General features: G+C 39.2%; 1 protein-coding gene across 3 annotated transcripts in view; it reads left to right on the top strand.

Moving 5' to 3' along the window:
• Positions 1-21,474, top strand: part of NELL1 (neural EGFL like 1) — a 366,267-nt gene that overhangs the window by 276,480 nt on the left and 68,313 nt on the right. The gene's annotated exons all lie outside the window — the stretch shown is intronic.

Here is a 21,474-nt window from a genome sequence, read left to right as displayed (position 1 = left end):
AGGGTAGTACTGAGAACTCACTGTGAAAGCTAGTGGATAGCATGGTAGGTCACCATTCAAAATGCCAAAAAGGCCTCATTAACATAGGACTTATGGGGGGTTTGGGAGGACTTTCACCCTGAATTCTCCTCCAGGAAGAATTATATGATTGTGTGGATTAATGTAATCATCGACTTTAAATACTGTAATAGCCTAACAACTCTTAGAAGCTGATTACAGGGATTTTTTCTATAGAGCTAGGGCTTCTAATTTTGAAGTAACATAGAAAGTGAGGTGGGGTTGGTCTACTGCTTTAGGTAAGAGTGAGCTGCTACTGTGAACTAGCTCAGTGAAAGGTGAGGTACTTTTACTAGAAGCAAAGAAGCTTTAATATTGTACAAAAATTCATGTAAGATCTCATTGAAGATACTGTATGTAGTTCTGTCATGTTTGTTCCAGAAAGATGATTTAAAATGGGGAATGTGTTCAGAGATGACTATGAGGGTGTGGGCAGAAATACAGAATCTATCTGATAAAAATGGATTAAAGAGAGTTGCTTTTTTTAGCACAACAGTATGAAGCTTATGAAGAGTTGTTTGTACCATGTACAAATCAGTGAGAGATAAACATCAAGGGAGAAGAAGAAAAGTGTAAAGGACACTGTAGTTACAAGAGCAAATGATACAAAATTATAAAGAATAAAGCAGCTTGAAAGTAAGAAGATTCCTGAGCATTCAAGGTGTAATAATGCCAGAATTTTTTAATGACTGATTCCATATACAGTTATTTAATAGACAGATCTCAAAGGGGAAGAGCCCGGAGATGGCAAAGCGCAGAGATGGGCTGAAAGAATTTGGTGATTTCCTACACTGCCAGTTGTAGCTGTAGCAGCACTTGTGAGCAAAACTTGACGTGTTCTGCTTCACTGTGAGCTGTCTGTATATGAGTGGAAGGAGGGTGATCAGCATTAAAAGTCTCTGTGCTGTTAATGAAAGATATTTATGGGTAAGGTCTTACTGCTTTACTGCATCTGTGTGCCCCTGGAAGGGGAGTTGGACATCATCTGCATGAGGGGTGATACCTGCTGACATCTGGCACCAAGCAGCTTCTCACAGGCCCTGCCACATCCTCTGGCACCATGGAGGAACAAAACCAGCTGTGGTGATGTCCTGCTGGTTGGCATCCTTGCCTGGTGGCAGGAGCTGGGGTGATTTGGGCATGGGAATGATCTGTCCCTGTTGATAGGCACTGTAACTGGATCTGCCCTTGCACATAGAAGTTCTCCATGACTCCCTGGCATGTCATATTTTCTATTTGATGACAAATCAGGTTGTGAGGTGATTGATTGGCCAGACCAAGACAGTGCCAAGTATCTGTCAGACCATGACCATGATTCCAAAACACAGGGAAGAGTTTTCTGACACTGATAAGTTATGATGTATTGACTGGGTCAAGGTCTTTCACTAAGGAGGAGGTGCAAAAGAAGTGCTTTTTAGGTAAGCTGTTCTATTTCAAGGTGTTTAAAGACATAATAAAGACATGGTTTGCATTTCAATGAAAAGGATCAAAGCCAGAAAATCTCTATGTGCGTTTAATACTTGGATTATTGAATAAGAAATCCAACCTAGGAGTTAATGCACTGAATCAAAAATGAGAGTGAAACTATTAGGGGAAGCAGTAAATGAAGAGATAAGAACATCAATATCTTATTTCAGGCAGAAGCTAGAAGCTTAGAGATACAGGGGTTTGGTTTCATGGCACAAACAACCATGCGGGTGAGGGAGCACAAGGACATATATAACAGAACTCTGGCTCTCTCCCCAGAGTGTGCTCTGTTGCATTTCTGTTGTCTGGTATCATGCCACCACCTTCCCAAAAGTGCCTCCGAGAAAGCCTCTTGGTGCAGCCAGCACATTGCACACACACACTGGATAGCTAGCTAAAACAGTCCGTCGATGAATGAACAAGAAGAGTTTCCATGTAGGGTTTTACAGGAGAGCTTTAATGCATCCGCACTCGTGCAAGGTTTCAGAGAGGTCCCGGGGGAGAGCAATGGGGGGTCCAGGGTAAGGGAACCAGTAGAGAAACTCTGAGGGGGTATCAGGTAACAAGGGTTGTGGCGGCCAACCAAGCCAACCAGGGGAGCAGAACTGGGGTACATTAACATAACAGAACAGAGCATTCTGGGGGAAGCTTTTCAGTCACCATAAGCTGGAAAGGAACCTAGGACTTATCCCACCGTAGGACTCCTTTCGTTCCTTGTCCAGCAGGCCCACCAGCCTCCACAGTGCTCCTTGTGTTAACTCAGATGTGATCAATGTGATGGTAGTTGTGGTTTGAGGTGCTAGTTTATTGTGCTGTTACCATTTGTGTGTCTGTGGTACAGGATTGGCACATGGATCTCAGTATCCAAGTAGATAAGTGAAAAATCAAGGAAAAAAATGCAAGAAAATGCTTATTATATTATTTCATCGAAAGAAAGCTCTCAATGAGAAAAGCCTCACTTACCTACTGATAAAGTCCAGCTTTTATACATAGCATCATATGCAACAGCCTTGAAAGAGAGAAATGAGGGCAAGTGGCCTGAGAAGAGCTTTAAAACTCAACCAAACAAACCCCCTACACCCTTCCTGCTTGTACCTGAAATACCAGTGTGTGGATTGAATTGATACTTCTCCATGGGAATGTTTAGTTTGAACTATATAAAGAGAATCTAAAACCAACATCGAAGTCAGTGACCTGACCTGGATGAGGAAAAATTAAATTCATGTGGAAAAAGTTCTGATCTCACCAGCACATATGCAAATGTTTAGAAATCTATACAGCTCAAGTCAGAGCATTTAATAAAGATGAGCGCCACAGTCAGCTCTTGTATCATTTAAGCATCTGGTCTACTACAGTCAATGCCAAATTTAGTTCATGTAAAATAGATGTAAATGAATATCTGTTGCAAAAGAGACTATAAAGTGAATATCTGCTCAATGGAATGTTGCTGTGGCAGAGTGACAAGAAAAGAGATTTCAGAATTGTGCAGAAATTCTAAAGGCCAACAGGGTTTTCTGCAGCTGCAGTTGCGTTAACAAAAAGGATTCCATCATCTTTTGGGGAAAAAATGTATCAATGTTCAGAAAAATGCATTTTTGCTATTTAAGAGACTGGATAAGCCATATCTATTAGTATAATTCCAGTCACCCTTCTAAATACACAGTTTCTCTTCCAGAGCTAAAAGCATGCAAACAACAGTATCTATCTTAGAGAAAGATCTTCCTTTCTGCCTCATGACATGGGCAGAAGGGGTACGAGTGCTTGAGTGTGTAGTGCTCTCAAGCAGATGGGCAGGCAAGCAGCAGTAAAAGCAGGTCTGAGGCAGGAGTGACAGGGAATTGGCCAGTACCTGTAAGTACCATTGAAATTCCTCCTCTCCTCTCCTCTCCTCTCCTCTCCTCTCCTCTCCTCTCCTCTCCTCTCCTCTCCTCTCCTCTCCTCTCCTCTCCTCTCCTCTCCTCTCCTCTCCTCTCCTCTCCTCTCCTCTCCTCTCCTCTCCTCTCCTCTCCTCTCCTCTCCTCTCCTCTCCCAACCTGACCCAACCCTGCAAAGTGGTCACAAGTTTGGAACCTCCCTACAGTTTCTTCCTGGAGCATGAGGAAAAGCATGAGTTTCAGATCTGGACTTGAGGAGATGACAAGCACCCTTTTTGCAGTATTACTAGGAGTATTTTATGATAGGAATAGTTTCTACAGGTTAATTGTGTTTATGTCGTTGCAGCATTTACAAGTTCAATGGTTTGTAATACTAACCCTTGGAGTCTTCCTCTTGTGTCTGGGCAATGGGCTCGTTGGAAGTTGTGTGGGAAACAGCAAATCCTGGGGATTACCTACACCCTGATAGCTTCTTGTATTTCCAGGTGTCATCTTCTCAAAAGATTCTAGCCTAGCCAAGATGAGACAAACCATGAACGCAAAATCTACGTAGAAGTTTTTGGACATCTGTTCAGTAAGGGCACTTTTCAAAAAATAATAGAGACTCAGTGATTATACTCTCCTTTATTCCACTTACATTCCATGACGGTAAGATGGAGATTTATATCCATTTGACTGACTGTTCTTCTGTGTAATTTCTCTACCACTTTGGTAAAGAAAATGTAGCTCCCCGAGAGACTTCAGAGAAGCAGATGAGAAGGAATCTTGGAAAAAAAAATCAATTTTTGAAGCCCCCTTTTTAATAACCTTATTGATCGTCTTGGTCAATACTTCTGCTGGGAAGATGATGCTTGTGCTGGGTATTTTGGTCATGGAGCGGAACTGAGGCATTTCATCAGTGCTCTGGCTACTTCCCAGTGACTCCTCTCATTTTCAGAGCAGCTGGTAACCTCCATGGAAACACCAGTAAGATAATGTGTGCTAAATTTGTTGAAACTTCTTTAGTTAATGAATGTCTCATAGATGACCTTTCAGCCTCTCTTCAGCTCCTATCTCTTCCAGAACTGGGATCACTGCTGCTGCCGGGCTTTTAGTTCATTCTTCTGCTGACAGTATGATTGACTTGTTTGGGCAGCAGCTGTGTCCTGGAAGAAAGGAAATTCTTTAAATGAGGAGAGCCCCATTAGAAAGCCTTAACTGTTGAAGTAAGGTCAGAGTGGAAGTAGCAGAAGAGGTTCTGAGTACAGATAGACCAGACTGGTTAGAACTAGCTGAGCTGTGGTTTGTGACTGCTTTCCTACTTTTAAAAGTTTATAGCAGCATACCAGCCTACGTCCATAGCAGTTCACTTTACTTTCACTGAGTGTTCTGTTCAGTTTCACTGAAGTTCATCTTGCTATGAGAGTTGGGGGTTTTTTGTTTGTTTCAGTGTGTTAGGGACTAAGAATTTGCTGCTGTTTACTTCCTCAGCTTAGTTCTTCTGAGGTTTATGTCTTTTCATGCTAAGACAATCCCTGAGCAGTCAAAGGTGCTCTGTGTCCTCTTCTTCATGCGACTTTATGTGCAAGGTGGCCCCTGATTACTGACAGGTGTGTGGTATGAGCTGTGGCAGCCAGGTCTGGTCTAGATGTGACCTTAGAAGTCCTTAACAAGCAGGATTCTGTACAAGCCTTGTTTTCTTACTTGTAATAATTCTTTTCTAATGGCTCAAGATTTTTTTTTTCCTCAATTCTTCTAGGAGAGAATAGGCTGGATTGTAGATTCCTGTAGATAATATTTAGCCTTTCTCCTTTCAACTTAAACATTTTGGTGTTCATGTCTCAATTCTGACTTCTATTAGACATTAAATGTTGTCTATCAAGGATACGTGTACTTGTCAAAGCTTCAGCAGACTTTGGGGAAAAGCTGTGATGCACATTAGAGATAAATGATGTTAGCTTTATTGCAGAGCTGTACCACTCAAATTTCCACCCCTTACATCTGTGGCCATTGTTAAATGTGCAAAAGGCCAAGCTGTAACTAAACAGTACTGTAACTTGTTGGGGATGTGCCAGTGGCATAAATGGGGAAGACAACAGCATGTAATAGCCTTCTGGAGTTAAAAGCATTATGCCTTAGACTGGTCTGCCAACTCAGATGCTTATTTGGGAGAGCAGTCATTGGGGTTTCAGTCATTGGAGCTGATGCGCTTTATTTCCTCCAGACCTGCAGAATGTTCTTTTTCAGTTCCTTGTGGTGCCTTTGCACTGATGGTTCATGGAGTTCATGTACATGTGACATTTTTGGTACAAAATACCTTGAAGAGCTGTAATCATTAGTGAATGATCAATTTGTGTTAGAAGTAGCAGGACAGTATCTTTACTCTTAATTTTACATGAGAAGCCCTTTCACAATCTGTACAGTTAAGAATTCTAATTCTTAAACTGGATCAGGACCATAGATTTATATTTGTTAAGATTACCTTTTAGTCATCAGAATCTGTTTTCAGACTCCTATGTGCATCATATGTGTAATGACACAGTGACTTTGGTGCCTTTTCCAATTTTAACAGCATTTTCTTTTAATTTCTGTACAGTTTTAGGTGTTGCAAGCTAGTTCTTCCCTCTGTGGGATTCTTCTGCCTTTTGAAGTCAGCAGGCACTTCTCCTTTGATTTTTAAAATTTAAATATTAAAAGATGTGACCAGGATTCCTGTGCAGCCCCTTTTCCCTTTTTCTGATGATTGATTGTCAATGAGATTTACAACATCTGGGGCTGCTGTCATTTTTCCATGTGTTTTTTCAGTTTCTCACTTCTTCCACACTTCCACACATCTCAGCTATTTTGTTTCATGTACTTTCTTCTTCCTGTGTTCCTTTTTACTTTCTTTGTGTTACTTCCCAGAACTTTTGGAAGAGAAAGATACAATGCATCTGTTGCTTCTTTCGCATGGAGTTTGAGCAAAGCTCAAAGTTTCCTGCTGGTGATTGTCTCTCCTCTTGAATCCCTGCTGGCATTCCTTCATTCTAGCATTCTTCAGAAATAGATCAAGGGCTGTTATTCAGAGGCCCCTTGGCCACTTGTCCTTTGGATCTGGGGTGCTTTATCCTCTCTCATCTCATTTAGCGTGTGCTTACCAAGCAGTGCTCTCTTCAACCCATTCCAGTGATGATGGACCCTTTTCAGCAACAGAGAAGAGAGGTGGAATCAGTGCCTTGCTGCCAGCCAAGGACTTCCACAATCCATTTATATAGAGGAGAATCCTTCTAATGAGGATTGATTTCTTTCTGTTCATTTAGATCAGTTCTTTCTTTCGTGTGCAGTAACTCCCTATCTGCAAGATAAGCTAGCAGATTTTGTATTTGAGATAAAGGCTTGGATTGAATTTGCAGCTCACATGCTTTCATGATATTATCATTACTTAGCTGCAGTTATGGTTTTAATATGAATTGGCAGCAGCTTTTACAGACATGCTGAAATTCATAGAAACCTAACTTAAAATGCACAGAATGAGAAAAATGCCTCTCTTGAAAGGCTCCTGCTGAGCTGATAACAGTCTACAGGAAGACATCTATTTAAACAGAAATAAAGAAATACCAGGAATACCCTTAGGTTGTTCAGATCTTATTTTCAGCTTTATTAATGCTGTGTTTAATTTTTGCAGCATTTCCAGCCCCCTTAATTTAGTTTGCACTGCATTTGGATCAATTAGTACACTTGATGATGCGCTATTTGCCTCTGCCTATTTAAAACAAGTGAAACAACAGGATGGATTCTTAATGTATTAAAGAAACTGGAGTTCCTCCAAAGACTCTGATTATTCCAAATGGCAGATCTCAGAGGCTGGCCAAGTGGAAACAAAAACTCCATGTTGGGTAGGTGTCCTGTGGACTTATTTTCTCACCCCAGAGACTTCTCAAACTGATTCTTCTACTGACATCTTGGCTTCAGGATTTCTTCCCCCTCAATATGGATATTCTCATGAAGATTGTACTACCCGCAAGTTAATAGAGGTAGAGCCTCTATTCAGCAAAACAAAAAAAAGAGAAAATAAAAAACCCTCTTCAATACTGCAAGGATTTAGAGAGACTTCCTGATGTGATGGCAATACTGTTAGAAACTAGTTGAGATTACATTCAGCTTTCCTTTCATCTCTAAGCATCTTTACACTTTTTTCTTGGAGACTAAAACACCCAGGGATTAGGACAGTAGAGAAGGCAACCTCTCTGAACCTGACCTGCATGATCTTACTCAGCACATAATCAAGGTGCTAATATGTTAGATTTATGCTTCATTGAATCTGTGTGCCCTCATGTATGGCATGGTTTTTTGTTGGTTTTTTGCTGTTATTGGTATTGGGGGGGGGGGGGGGGGGTTGGGGGGAAGTATTTGCCATAATAAGCAAATGTGAAACATGAACTTTATTGCAACACTCTTCTAATACAACTGGGTATATTTAGTATTGTTTTAGGTCACATTATCAACTGTTCCTGCCTTCTGCTCAAAAGTATTGGCAGCATCAAATTGTAGTTATTAATGTAAAGCAATGCTTGCTACAGACTTATTTGGTACATACAAGTTACTGAAACACCAAGATTCAACATATGAATTTTATATGCTAGGGGATAGATTAAGATGTTTCAGCTTGGAGAAACTACCTCTATTTATCTTTGTGTTAAAATTACTGGGGAGGCTGTTATGTTTTGTTATTTCCCTGTGAGGTTTTGCTTTTTCATGAGTGAACAGTATCATTCTGCCTCAATGTTTTGACTGTTTATAGTTCCCAGGGGATACCTTGTTTATTTGTCTTGCTCCTGGTCTGTCACAACATTTGTAGTTTGACTCAGATTTCTTGCAAGTTTGCACATGGCAAATCCTGTAATCTCATTTGATTCACCAAACTTCATACACAGCTCTGAGAAACATTCCCATTTCACTGAAGTACCTCCTTAGTGGCACAACAGAGGTAGATCTAAGTCACTGTAAAAGTTGTATTGTGATGCTGGGTTTGTTGATTTATTCAACAATAACAAAATACAACAGGTGAATGACCTAGGCTGAATTCCCTTGAGTATCTAACCGATATAGAAGTATCTTATTCCTTTATGTGTCTTTTGGAAACAACAAAAATCAATTCTTTCTTAAGTATCTTCATTCAGCTTCTTAATGTCTTAAATGTGTATTTAAATACCCTGATACTGGTCAATTGAGTAAATGGGGTTGTGGACCCTGAAAAAGCAAAATCCCAGTATTATTTGTATCTGACACTCCACTGTAAGAAATGCACTGTCTTTATCTTGCCCTATAGCTTTTGATGTTCTGCCAACCCCCTGCAGCTTGAGAATTACTGTGCTGGCTAATGTGCCATATAGACCACAATGTAAAAGGTTTATTTTAGGTGAATGTAATAGTCTGTGGCAGTACACTGCAGGCAGGGCAGTCTGAGGAATCTTGCCCTCTTGCTGACACTACCTATTTTGTGGTTAAATAGATGACTTCAGACTCTGGATTACCTTTCAGAAATACAAGCCTGTCAGGCTGTGCACTCCTGTGCAGCAGATTTTTCTCTGTAAAGGTTTGGTGTTGCTGCCCATTACTTTCTCTAAGCCCATTTGGTGGCTGTACAATTACCAGATTTCTGGTCTGAAAATAAAATGTCAGCTCCTGAAATGTTGACATGTCTGCTGCAGTGCGCAAGAGTGATAGTAATTTTAACTAGAGGCTTGCTTTCTGTCCAGTATATATTTTTATTTCAAGTTTTCTGTTTATACAGCAACAGGACATATTATTCCGGTGCTACCCAGCAGAAGTAGTTTTGTTTGCTACTAATGACAGATTATGTATGCTTTAAGAGATTTATTTTCTTTTTGCTATGCACTATTATTCATAGTGTAGAACACACCAAGTAAGAGAGGCTTTTTTGGAAAAAAAAAGAAAACAGCAATGATATAACAGTAGTGTGCATAAAGCTTCACAGAGCTGTTCAGAGAGCATCTTTTCCCCACAATTTGACTTGTTTTGTCAGTGTACATTAGAAATGACCACTTGAGTGCTGCTCAGTGAAACCATATACTTTTTTTAAAAGTCAAATCTTATTTAACTCAAAAAGTGTCTTTAAACAGAAATTACTTCTGAGAACATAGCCATTTGTGTGAGAACACTTAAAGTTTAAGATTTCAGTACTTTTATTTTCTCTGGAATGCAGAGGAAGATCTTTCAAAAGTTCCTTTAGTCTGCTGGAATTTGTATTAGTGAAGCAATACGTTACTTAAGTACTTGTGGTGCTTTGTTTTTATTTTCTGCTTGGTATTATTAGGCATATTTTCAACTTCACACTTGTGTAATTGAAAATAGAATCACAGAATGGACAGGATTGAAAGGGACCACAGTGGGTTATCTGTTCCAACCTTCCTGCTTAAGCAGGGTCATCCCAGAGCACATGGCACAGGTTTGCATTCAGGCAGTTCTTGAATATCTCCAGTGAGGCAGACTCCACACTATCTCTGGGCAACCTGTTCCAGTATACAGTCACCTGCACAGTAAAGTTCTTCCTCATGTTCAGGTGGGACTTCCCATGCATCAGTTTCTGCCCATTGCCTCTCATCTCATTACCTGGCACCACTGAGCAGATGGAGCCTGGTCCATCCTCTGACACCTCCCTGCAGATACTGACAGACATTGATAGGTTCCACTCTCAGTCATCTTTTCTCGAGGCTGAACAGGCTGAGCTTCCTCAGCCTTTCCTCTTAAGAGAGATGGTCCATCCCTTCATCATCCTTGTTACTGTCCACTGGACCCACTCCAGGAGCTCTGCGTCTCCCCCCTACTGAGAAGTGCAGAGCTGGACACAGAACTCCAGATGTGCCAGCGCTGAGTAGAGGGGCGGAATTGCCTCCCTTGACCTACTGGCAATGCACTTCCTAAGGCATCCCAGGTTACCATTGGCCTTCTTGGCCACAGGGCACTGCTGACTCTTGGACAATTTGTTGTTCATCAGGATCCTCAGGTCCTTCTCCACAGAGCTGCTCCATCAGGTCAGATGAATGTCTTAGTTTATTTCTAAATAACTGTCTTCAAAATAACCAAAATTGTTGTATCTGATATATGTATCTCCACACTACACATGTATATATCTCATTCTTGGCTTGAGTAATGTGCTGTGGTGTTAAACAAACTGTCATGTAGAATTATGCTTAGTGTAAGCTGATTTCCAGTAAGGCACATGAAGACTACGTACTGCATGAGAGAATATACTACAGTGTATTATGTTTCTGATTATTTTATTGAATCATGACATGGCATTGCTTTATTTCTTATACCTGATGAGTAACATTTTCATATGAACAAGAGTATCAAAATAATGTGCCATTGCATTGCAAAGTACATTCTCATTTACCATAGTTTATACTTGATACATAAAATAAACATGGCCTGAAGCAGTTTCCTTTCTAGTCCAGATCCTGGTTGCTCATGGTGCTGAAATATTTGAGATGCCTTTGCATCAACACTTCAATCTAGTAATTTTAATTTTGTCTTCAGGTGTTTCCTCCATAGCTGTCTGTTTATGCTTGAACCCGAGTATTTCAGTAAAGTTAATTCTCACAGAAGTCACTTCTATGATTTGTGACTTGTTTCAAAGAACACACACTTTGTGGAGCTCATTTGCTTGTTCTTTTAAGAGGGTACTTGCAGATTCAAATAATATGTTTTTGGAAACTGTTTTTAGGAGATTTAGTGAAACCACTCACAGATCCAGTGAGCTGCATCGAAGGGCAGGACTGAGGGGGTTAAATTTGTTTATGTGTTATAAAGTCAGGTGCTCATCATTCGCCAGAGCTGCTGTTACCAGATTACAGAAAGTCTCAGTATGAGGATATTGAGAACAGAAACACACATGTACAGAAAGAGCAGTGGTTTTCAGAAACACCTCACTCTCCTTTGTCAAAGCCAGTCACAGCAGGCAACTGGAAAAAGCTAACAATCAAATGAATCTTACCTTATTTCATATCACAGCTTACATACGGGAGAATTTCCACAAATCAGGTCATATAACTATCCCTTTTTCTTCTTCCAGATCACTTCTTGGGCCTTATTGTTTGTAGGATGTTTGCAGGATGTGTGCTGTGGCTCTGGTGGGTCCCCACAGTCATTCTTCTCAACTGTGAAACATACGCACATGGTTTTCCCTGAATTAATTAGGAAATATTGCAATTATGTTTCTCCATCCTAAAATTTTTCAACCCAGAGCAAAATCTAATCTTTTTGACAGGTCATGATTAAATGGGATGTTTAACCTTGATTTGGGAAGAGGGCTAACCTCTGACAAGCCAAAGGCTGAATTTCATTTTGTAGAAAATTTCTTGATATTGCACTTTTTAAAAATTACTTATTTATTTTAGTAATTTTTTATCTATAAACAGTCTTGAAATTCTTATGCCCTTTAGAATGCATAGCTGGGACACTTCTTGTGCATAATCACAAAAGGTATGTAAGGATATATATGGCATGCATGTGATCAAATCTCTTAAGAGCAGTCAAAACTAAATTTGTTGTTACTCAGGGAAGCAGGATGTTAGGAGCAAACAGAAGTGTGTGCCACAACAACAAAGATAAATGCCATAGCTTTGCTAGTTCCCCACACAGCATTTATGGATATGAAGCAGTTTAGTCATGATATCAGAGAACTGATACATCTGTTAAGAGAAATGGATTTTATGCACCATAAAATTAAATGCTGCATTGCCAAGAAATATAGGAAGCATTCCTGTAGTCTTGTTTTTGCAAACTAAACATTGTAACGTGATATCCTAAGAAGGTGGAACTGGAAATCTGTTTTGAAATCATATTCCATTAGGAATGCACACTGTACTTTATGGAAGGATTACAGCTGTCTTTTATGGTGCCTTATTTTTTCTACACTGAGACTAAACTGTGTACCATTAGCAGACTAATGCATAAGGAAGATATTTCAAATTTATGTTGAACTGTATCATCCTAAATGAATCCAAAGTACTAAAAAAATCTGTGCAACATCTGTCCCCTGGTGCTCCTGAAGCGCTGTTACCAAAGGGAGGCAAACAAACACTATCTGGAGTGTTTTGCATGTGTTAGGAAAGAAAATTTTGGCCAGACACTCCAAGCTTTGAGTACTGTGCTTCTGGAAAGTTCCAGCACCTCTGATAGAATCATAAAATCGTTAAGGTTGGAAAAGACCTACAAGACCCTTGAGTCCCACTGTTAACCCAGCACTGACCATCCCACCACTAAACCATGTCCCCAAGTGCTACATCCATGTGTCTTTTAAAACTTCTGGGGATGGTAGCTGGGCCACTGTCCTGGGCAGCCTGTTGGGATGCTTGACAACCCTTTCCGTGAAAAAGTTTTTCCCAGTATACCCAATCTAAAGGCACCCTCAAACTAGTTGTAGGGATTTCTCATAACTTGAGTTTTTTGAAGTACAAGACGCTGTGCTGGACCCTGTATGGCAAAATAGAGAGTGCACTGAGGCAGAATCATTGAAGTCAGATTGGTGACCAAGGTGTCACTGCTCTGTAAAATCAACCAAGGATCTGTATATCATTTTCGTTTTGGTCTGCCTTTCTCTGACATGTTACTACTCAGTGCTCTACAGAAAATATAAGTAGAGACAGGGAATAGGTGGCAAAATCAAGTCAACATTGTGTATGTTTTCTAGATATCAGCTGAAATATTTGCATGGTTACATGTGTATGCAAAGACACAAGTCAGCAGTATGGTCTTATAAGTAGTGACAGTGATGTACTCCTTGGAGTCTTGTAGCTCCAAGAATTTAGAGGGTAAATTCTTAGGCACTGTGTAAATTGGTATAGATTACTAATTGACACTAGCAGAGAGGGTGGCCCCTTGGGTTTCTAAAATGCTCTTGGCTCATTCAAAGATTATACACACGAAGATTATATTTGCTTTTCTGCTCTTACTTGTTAAACGCGTTCTTTATTAAATTATATTTCTGTAGTTAACTCTGTTCTGTAGAAGTGCCTGGCAGGTTCAGGCTCTTAATGCATCTTCCTCACTGGGGGGTTGTAAGGCTTAATTGTTCAGAATGTATAAAATGACATGAAAGGATTTATTTAAAAGCAATGTGTTATGATGATTATAAAGCTGATGGTGATGTGCATAACACCTGCTGTGACACCAGCCTCAGCAAAAGCAATCTTTGCTTTTAGACTGGAATTTCTCTGGAGCAGTGAGAACAATATCACTTTTCAGGGCTTCTTTTTTCCCCTGTTGAAAAATCTGGTTTCTCTTTGAGAAGGCAAAATATTGGAGTTTATTCTCTTTTCTAATGGATATAACTAATTTGGTAAGATTATCTCAGGTAAATCCTGGTATTGAGGTGGACAGGTCTTTTGCCGCTGAGAAAATTAAAATAATTGCTAAAAATACACTTTTTTATTTTTTGAGAAGAATCTGCTATTGTGGTAATATTTTAGCTACTGAAAAGGTTTATAATATAAAGTGCAGATAAGAACTGAGATTAATTGTCTCCATTTTATAGTTACTTGCATTCTCCTTTTGATCCATCAACTGCAAAAGTCAGACGAGGTGTAGTAGTGCAAAAGTTATCCAGACCTACATAAGAGAATTCATTATTTAGTGTGGTATGTGTTTGAATCTCTCTTCCTGTACCTCTCCGACCCCTCTTCATTGTTTTCTTTGTTATTCTTTCTTTGCCTTATATAAACTTGAACTGAATGAGACAGAATGCCCTGGGGCATTGCTTATGGGATTCTGGGCTTTTCATCTCTTGATTGCCTTCTTGGCAGCATCTTTAGTGAATTCAGACCTCTATCTGTTAGATACTGCAAGGTAAGGTAGATTCTGTAAATCGAGATTAACTCTTAATTCTGTTCCTTAATGGGGAAATGTCTATATCTAACATGGCATCTCTCCTGATAAGGAGTGAGAGCTGGAGGGTATTGTAGGGGAGCTCTGAAAGTTTCACCTACTGAAGTCCTTCCTGTTGTGTAAGCAGAGGATTCTGATCTCTGAAACTGACAATTCCCATCCTTCTGGTGTTGGTCAAGAGAATGTGATCCAGTTTTGAAAAAGAAAATTTTATTTTGAGTGGAGTGTCTTGGCAGAATGAATGACATTTGAAAAGTGATGAAAAAGCCCATTAGAAAATGGTTTCAGAGACAACACTGTAGCTGTTACTTGCAGCGTAAGTATAATGCTAAGACAATGAGAGAGAACACCTGAATTTTAGTGTGCTTGTTTAAAAAGAAACACCTCAAGGTCTCTTAATGTCTTTGTAAATTATTTGCAAATTACTTGTCTTTACACATGCCTGATCCAGACCTGAAAGTCCCATTGCCTTTTTATTTCCCATTTTCATCTAATTCCTCCCAGTAATGTCACCTTCAGATAGTTAAATGCTATCAATAATTCCTTGATTTGCTATTGCATGTTTTGTGCAGCTATCAAAACAAGGGATTTTTTTTCAGATTCAATTATGTTTGCAATAAGGTATGAGCAACCTTTAAAAAATACTGCTGAGTTTGAGACTTTAGAGGCTATTATTGCACACAGGCAACATCCTCACTTCCAGCCGTGACTGAAAATGCTTTCTTAAAGTTTCTCTACAATTTCAAAAGATAGTGTTTCTTGCATAGAGAATTACCATAATATAATGTTTTATTAACATTGTAGGCATTTTTATTACAGCTTATTGAACGTGCTGGTGTTTCTCATAACACACAGTTATTTGAGGGTGCTTGGATAGATATTTGTTTAGCAACATAGAGTAAATCTCTCACACTGAGACAGAATGTTTCTCATTGGTAACCAGGCTTGTGTTTTATTGGCGAGGATGCCTGTCAGTGCTAGAGGGCAAGGCAAGAAGAGTGAATTAGAAGTGTATACCTGTTGCATTAGGGGTAATCCAGCTGTTCTTCTGAATGTGTCTACAGAGTGTGCTTGTATGGATTGGAACACTGGGATGAGAGACCTGTAATATGTATGTTGCTGGAGAATTATTTTTATATTGTCTGAATATTCCATATACTGTACTACAGCCAGACAGACCTCAGATTGCCTGTGCTGTTATTGAATTCAGTTTTCTTCACTGAGTTCAATGAGATTTGAAGCAATGTCTTTCTAAAGTTGTGATAATAGATCAGGCAAGAGAAAATGCTTCTGTTGTGCTTCTTTATCCTTAACTTAGGATTGATTAAGCATTACTGATTTCTAAAGAAACTGTGTTATGCTTGTAAATATAAATTATTCTATACCCATTTGTTAAAACAAATAGGGAGTATAATGAGCACATTTATGTGATGCAAAGAAAAACTGCAGTGGTACCATGTGTCATGTCATTTCTCAAAGTAAATTTCAGTTTGATTTTGCAGTTTAAACTGTTGACTTGAATTTTGAAAGATGATGTTGGATTGGTTTGTGGAAGGAGTATTCTGCCCTATTTTGTCATGCTTATTATTAGATTATTAGAGAGACAGCTGCAGCTGGCTTAAAATTGTGCACTAAAAATATTGAAGAGTCTGGCCTTGAGGAAACAGAGTGGTAGAATGGCAACAAGAATATTCATTTAGCACAGAGTTATCTGGGGATTTGAGAGATGCTTTCAAAAGTATGCTATATCACAGGACAAATTTTATTATATTGCTTTTGTCCCTTACTGCTTCTATTGATCTTTTTCAAATACGTCTTTCAAAATTGTCACATATCTGTCTTCAGAGCCATAAAATAAGGTTGACATTAATAAGGGTTTCTTATCTCATTTTACCAAGAGAGCAAGAAGGGACAGATTCTGTCTATTCAATATGCTTTCAGAATTAATTTAATTAAATATAGCTTGTTTGTTCATTAGAAAAGATTTTCAGTGAAAATGTGTTAATCAGGGTGGGTAACTTACACATTCAAGAGTAAGCTCCATTATTGGGGTAGTACGAAAGAAATTATTAGTATTTATCACGGTGATTCATTGTACTAATTTTAAGGAGTTTAGGTCTCATTTTTCAAAATAATTCAGCATTTCCAGCCAAAAAGCACGTGAGCCGACACTGAAAGCACCCAGATGAATGGCCTCCTGCTTGCCTACAAATGGCCATGGCTTGATTACATATCAGTCAAGCAAAACACCAAGCAACAAGAGAATTTAGCATCATGTAACAGTAAAGAAAGGGCTCAGAGTTCAGAGCCTTCTGAGAGATATGCTCAGCCTTCCAAATTCACCTAAATCTTAATTTTGCAAGTGCTGTGTGACAGAGCACTGGGAGCTTGAAAAGATTCACTGCTACATCAGCTGCAATAGCCTACTGACAAACTCTAAAATATTAGTTCACCACTTTGATAAATATTACGTAGCATGCAAATGTATACCCAGACACACAAACTAACATACATGTGTATGCCTATTATATTTGACACAATTTCTTCCTGATGTATTTGTTATTCTTTATTATCCTGCTAGGGACTTTCCTATTTTGCTCTTTTTTCTGTCTTTCACTGTGTGTTGCCTGCTAAATTTGAAGGAATTCTTTCACACTTTTCTGAGTACTTTGAAGAACCCTCATCTCCTAGCCTAAATTCTGAGTTCATTGATCTTTATTCAGACTTAGCTCTCATACACTTACACATTTTGTAGTGCCAGGATTTGGAATTTTGACTACACTAGGCAGCAGTTACGCTAATTACTTTTGCAAAGTATCTTTTGTATGTGAAATTTCTAGAAAAATAATTCAGGAATAATAACTTTACAATCAGCTGATAGAAGACATGAAATTTATAGGCTCTTCTCAAACTGAATAACCCTCCTACATAGCACATATAAAATTGGAAGCATAAATTGGGTTGGAAATCCCAAATCACAAAAGTGAGAGCTGCCTAGCTGAGGGTTTGTCCTCCACTCTCAGATGTGTTTGCATCCTGACTGCCAGACTGACCCACACTCCCCTTCTTGCTCCAGCATATTGGAAGAAAATTTTCCAGGACAGTTCTTTTGCCTAAAGTTCACTCCTGCCAGATTTGTCCTTCTCTGAGTCCAGCCAGCTGTAAAAGGACTCCAGTGGCATTTGGCAGACTGTGTGTGAAATAAGTCGCACCCTGTGTCCAATGGATGTAGTTCACTGAACCAAAAAGAGCTTTGTACTTTTATAGATGATAGCATCACACTTGAGTACAGAGAAAAAGACCAGAGCCTCTACTGCTGCCTTTTTTCAGTTGTGTGCTTTCTCTTCACTTTCTCAGCTGTCCCCTAAACCCACCTGAGCAACTGGTATCATCTGATTATTCTGGTATTTGGCTTACATGGTTGGATTGCTATCAACTGCACCCCTGTGTGTGCTTGTCTGAGTAAATCCAATCAGCTAATGAAATTGTGGTCCTTCCATCAATTGATTAGCAAATTCTTTGTATAGTTACACTGGCCCATCTCTCTTCCAAAGCTGCATATTTTTGTTTACCCAGACAGTCTGTGCCTGACCCCTTCCTTGCCTTTCTGGAATGCCCCTTTTTTCACTTCACAGGCATTTAGTATATTAAAAAAAAAATAGATATGATTTATTTGGGAAAGTGACCTTTGTATCTCTTCAGAGCCAAGCAACATTGCTTTGAATTTGTAGGGTAATTATTGGGGTTTATTTATTTTCTTTTACTAAAATAATTCTATATATTCAAGTATAAATGTTTTGTATTATCTACTGCATTACACTTGAAAGTGAGAGGTATTTGCTGGACTTGCTGTAGTATCTGCTTTCCTAAAGTAGCCCAGTGGGGTAGTGTGGTGTGCTGCCTTACAAAAACCAGAATAATGCAGCTTGTGCATGTCCAGGAGCATGGTGCATTCATGATGCTCTTTGTGGAGCTCTGCAGTGACACTCCCCCGCCCCTCCAACATCATCACAAAAATGACATATCAGCAGACTTATATTTTTGGCTGTTTCTGTTCTCTACAGATTCATCATCAAAGAGGATCATCAAAAATAAAATTCCTCCTCTGCAGAGAAATTATGTCTATTTAGGAAAGGTCTTTATATAATAAAGGCTTTTATTTTGGAGTAAAAAATCTGTTGGCATTAGAGAGATCTGTTCACTTTGGCAGAAGCCTCCTGAAATCAATAGATTGTTTCTTTTACATACAGAATACTGAATAAGCCTCTAAACAATAGAAGTTTACTTATGTAGACTTTACCCTAATGGCATCTTCACTTAATTTTCCTGATAAAACCTTATGGTAAATTCAGTAACCACTCTCCTATTTATCAAGGTTCCAGCCTGCAAATAATTTCAGAGACAGGATCTACTTACGGGAATACATTAGCAGTATTAGATCCAGTCATGATTTGTCTTTCTTGTGTTAACTTTGAGTAGGAGGGAGTCTGCAATCGAGATTTATAACTGCTGGTTCTGTGGTACTGGTAATTCCATCACCCCCAAATTGACTTCTGATTTTGGGGGGGTCCAAACCACAGTGGAAGTCTATATCCCAGAGTCCATATGACATATAACAAAGCATAAGCCCCAAAGCAAGTAGCTTTGGGAGGGCATGGGCACTCAGTTGGTTTCCTACTCAGTCACTGAGCTGCTCCCTGTTGGGTCCTCTTGTCCATAAGGCAGAGGTACAGAAGGGATGTAAAGATTTTATTTAATTTTCTCTGCTAATGCTGTAAAGGAAAAATCTCATTATTGGAAATGAATTAATTTTGAGAAGATGTGTTAAAAGACTTCACCCAGAGGCAGGGCTATTAGAGAAAATAGTTCAAATAAGTGAAGTTTGGTAAAACGGCTAGCAACTGAAACTGTATATTGAAATGTAATTGTAACCTATTATTAGAGGTATTGAGCATTTTTAGTATTCAGAGTAGTGCTATCAGTACTGCCTGTAGTACTGTGAGCTCTTTTTTTAGCAGTTAAGGACAGTAGCCTTTAGTCTGATTCTTTAACTATGTTCTGAGACTCGTGGGTTTGATGTTCTATTTCCTGCAAGCCTACAGTGCAGGAATGAGATGATTTGTAGAAGAACCATCTGGGAAACAGCAGGATTATGCTGGCACTCTTCCTTGGGATTTTCTCCTCTCGCATAAAAATGTGAGAATGAACCACATCCCCCAAATCCACCAAAGGCTGAGCAACAAAGACAAGCGTAGTTAGTCTGTATTGCAGAGGATCTTTCAGCATCTACAAAAATTGAGAAGGAGAGTTGAATTCTTTCCTCCTGCAGCCGTTGCTCAGCTTCTTCCTCAGCTTCATCGTCCAACATCTGTGTAACAAGCTGGTGCCTGGGTAACTCCTGGGCAGTACAGAGTCCTTTCTCACAGCAACCTGTAGTGCAGCTGTTCCTTAGGGTGTTCCTGAACAAATATTTTGATTTTGGGGTTTTTTCCCTGTAAGTTGCTAAGATGTGCGATGTAAAGGGATATCAACATTTCAAATTACTTGACAAGTTAGTGCTAGCACATTTGAATACACATTTAGGAGGGATAGTTGTAGGAAGGAATAGAAAGATAGAGTTTTGGCCCATGACAAGCATCCCAGCCTTTCTCCCAGATGGGTATGGTACACTTGGCTGTGCCTGTGGATATCAAGATCTGGCTGCTGCACTGACGACATAAGGGGAATGTAAGTTCTAAGGGGAACATCTTTTACATGACCAGCCCTGTTTCATAATCTTTCCCTGCTAGAAATCTTAAAAGAGAACAGAAGGAAATGCCACCTCACGCTGCTGACCTCCTGACAGGATTTATTGTAAGAAGCAGGTATTTCGCGTTACTAAGTTGGTAGGATCCATTATGGTGGCAAAGAAAGTGTATGAGAGCTCTACTGAAGCATTCTTACCTACCTATCCCTGTCAGCACTAAGAACTTTCAATGGACATCCATGATTGTTATAGACAGTAAACATCATCTGTTTTTCCCCTTTATGAATTCTTTCAAGAGCCCCATGTGGTTCTTTCCTAGTGTAATATGGCATATGTTAAGGATGAACTATTCACTTTTTTTGCCAATATTTTTCTTTCTTTTTCCTTTATATCTGCTTTGCCAAAACTCTGCGTCTTTTGATGTTGTGCGGAAATGTATTACTGCTTCACAAAAGTCTGTGTTTACTCACAATTTCAAACAGAAAACATGAAGATGCAGAATTTAACTTACACCTTCTCTGAGAATGCTGAGACTAGAGATGAGTAAACATTCTTTCAAGAGCTCTGGAAGGAATCTTTTGAGTCTCATTGTGGTTTTTATATACCTTGAGTTGTATTTTTTACCAGTACTTTCAGCTTTCTGCACAGTTATACTTTCTTAAAAATATTTATATGCAAAAAATAAAAAATTACTGCTCTTAAACCATATTTCTCTTCTTCTCATTCAGAAATTGGCTGGTTTCAAACAGATATATTTTAGAAGATTCCCATATGGAGTGTGTGCATTGATGAGGAGGAAGTGTGACTGTGCTTTCTCCACACCACTGCCTTGCTTCAGGGGTGTTTATAATGTTCTACAGTGATCTTCTCTAAAGCACTTTAGCATTCTCCTCCATAAAACACTATGGCATGCTATGAATTATATATTTACAGTAAGGCAGACATGTCTACCAGTTCAGTCACGAGATATGATGATATGCTTTTTTGCCTCTAAGTGGTTAACAATTGCAAAATATTCTTTTTAATGCCTAGAACTCTATTCACTTTATTTTTCTTTTTGGGTATTGGAAAATAAATCTTAAACATTTCTTCTGTTATCTAGCACTTTAAGCCTTTTCATAGCATTTGTAACATCTCTGCCAACACTCCATCTGTGATTTTAGCTTGCAGGAAACACTTTGCAAATCTATTATTAGCTTAGATGCAGAGAGCTGCTGTTTAAATATTAATTGTAACTTCTCTCATAAGTGCTGTCAAACCCACTCAGTCACTTATGAAGTTCAACAGATATTGGGGGGAGGGAGTGTGTCACGGGTAGGGCCTGCTCTTAGCTGTAGCAAGGGTCCTACTCAAGTTACCAGTACAAGGAGAAGTGTTCTGATGCTTGTCCTCTCCTCTTGACCTCAGTTCCACAACTTGCACCCACATGACAAAAAAAATAGAAAAGAGTAACTTGAAACAGTA

The sequence above is a fragment of the Corvus moneduloides genome, chromosome 6 (genome assembly GCF_009650955.1).
Source record: "Corvus moneduloides isolate bCorMon1 chromosome 6, bCorMon1.pri, whole genome shotgun sequence".
Classification (NCBI taxonomy): domain Eukaryota; kingdom Metazoa; phylum Chordata; class Aves; order Passeriformes; family Corvidae; genus Corvus; species Corvus moneduloides.
This window is presented reverse-complemented; position numbering and strand designations above follow the sequence as displayed.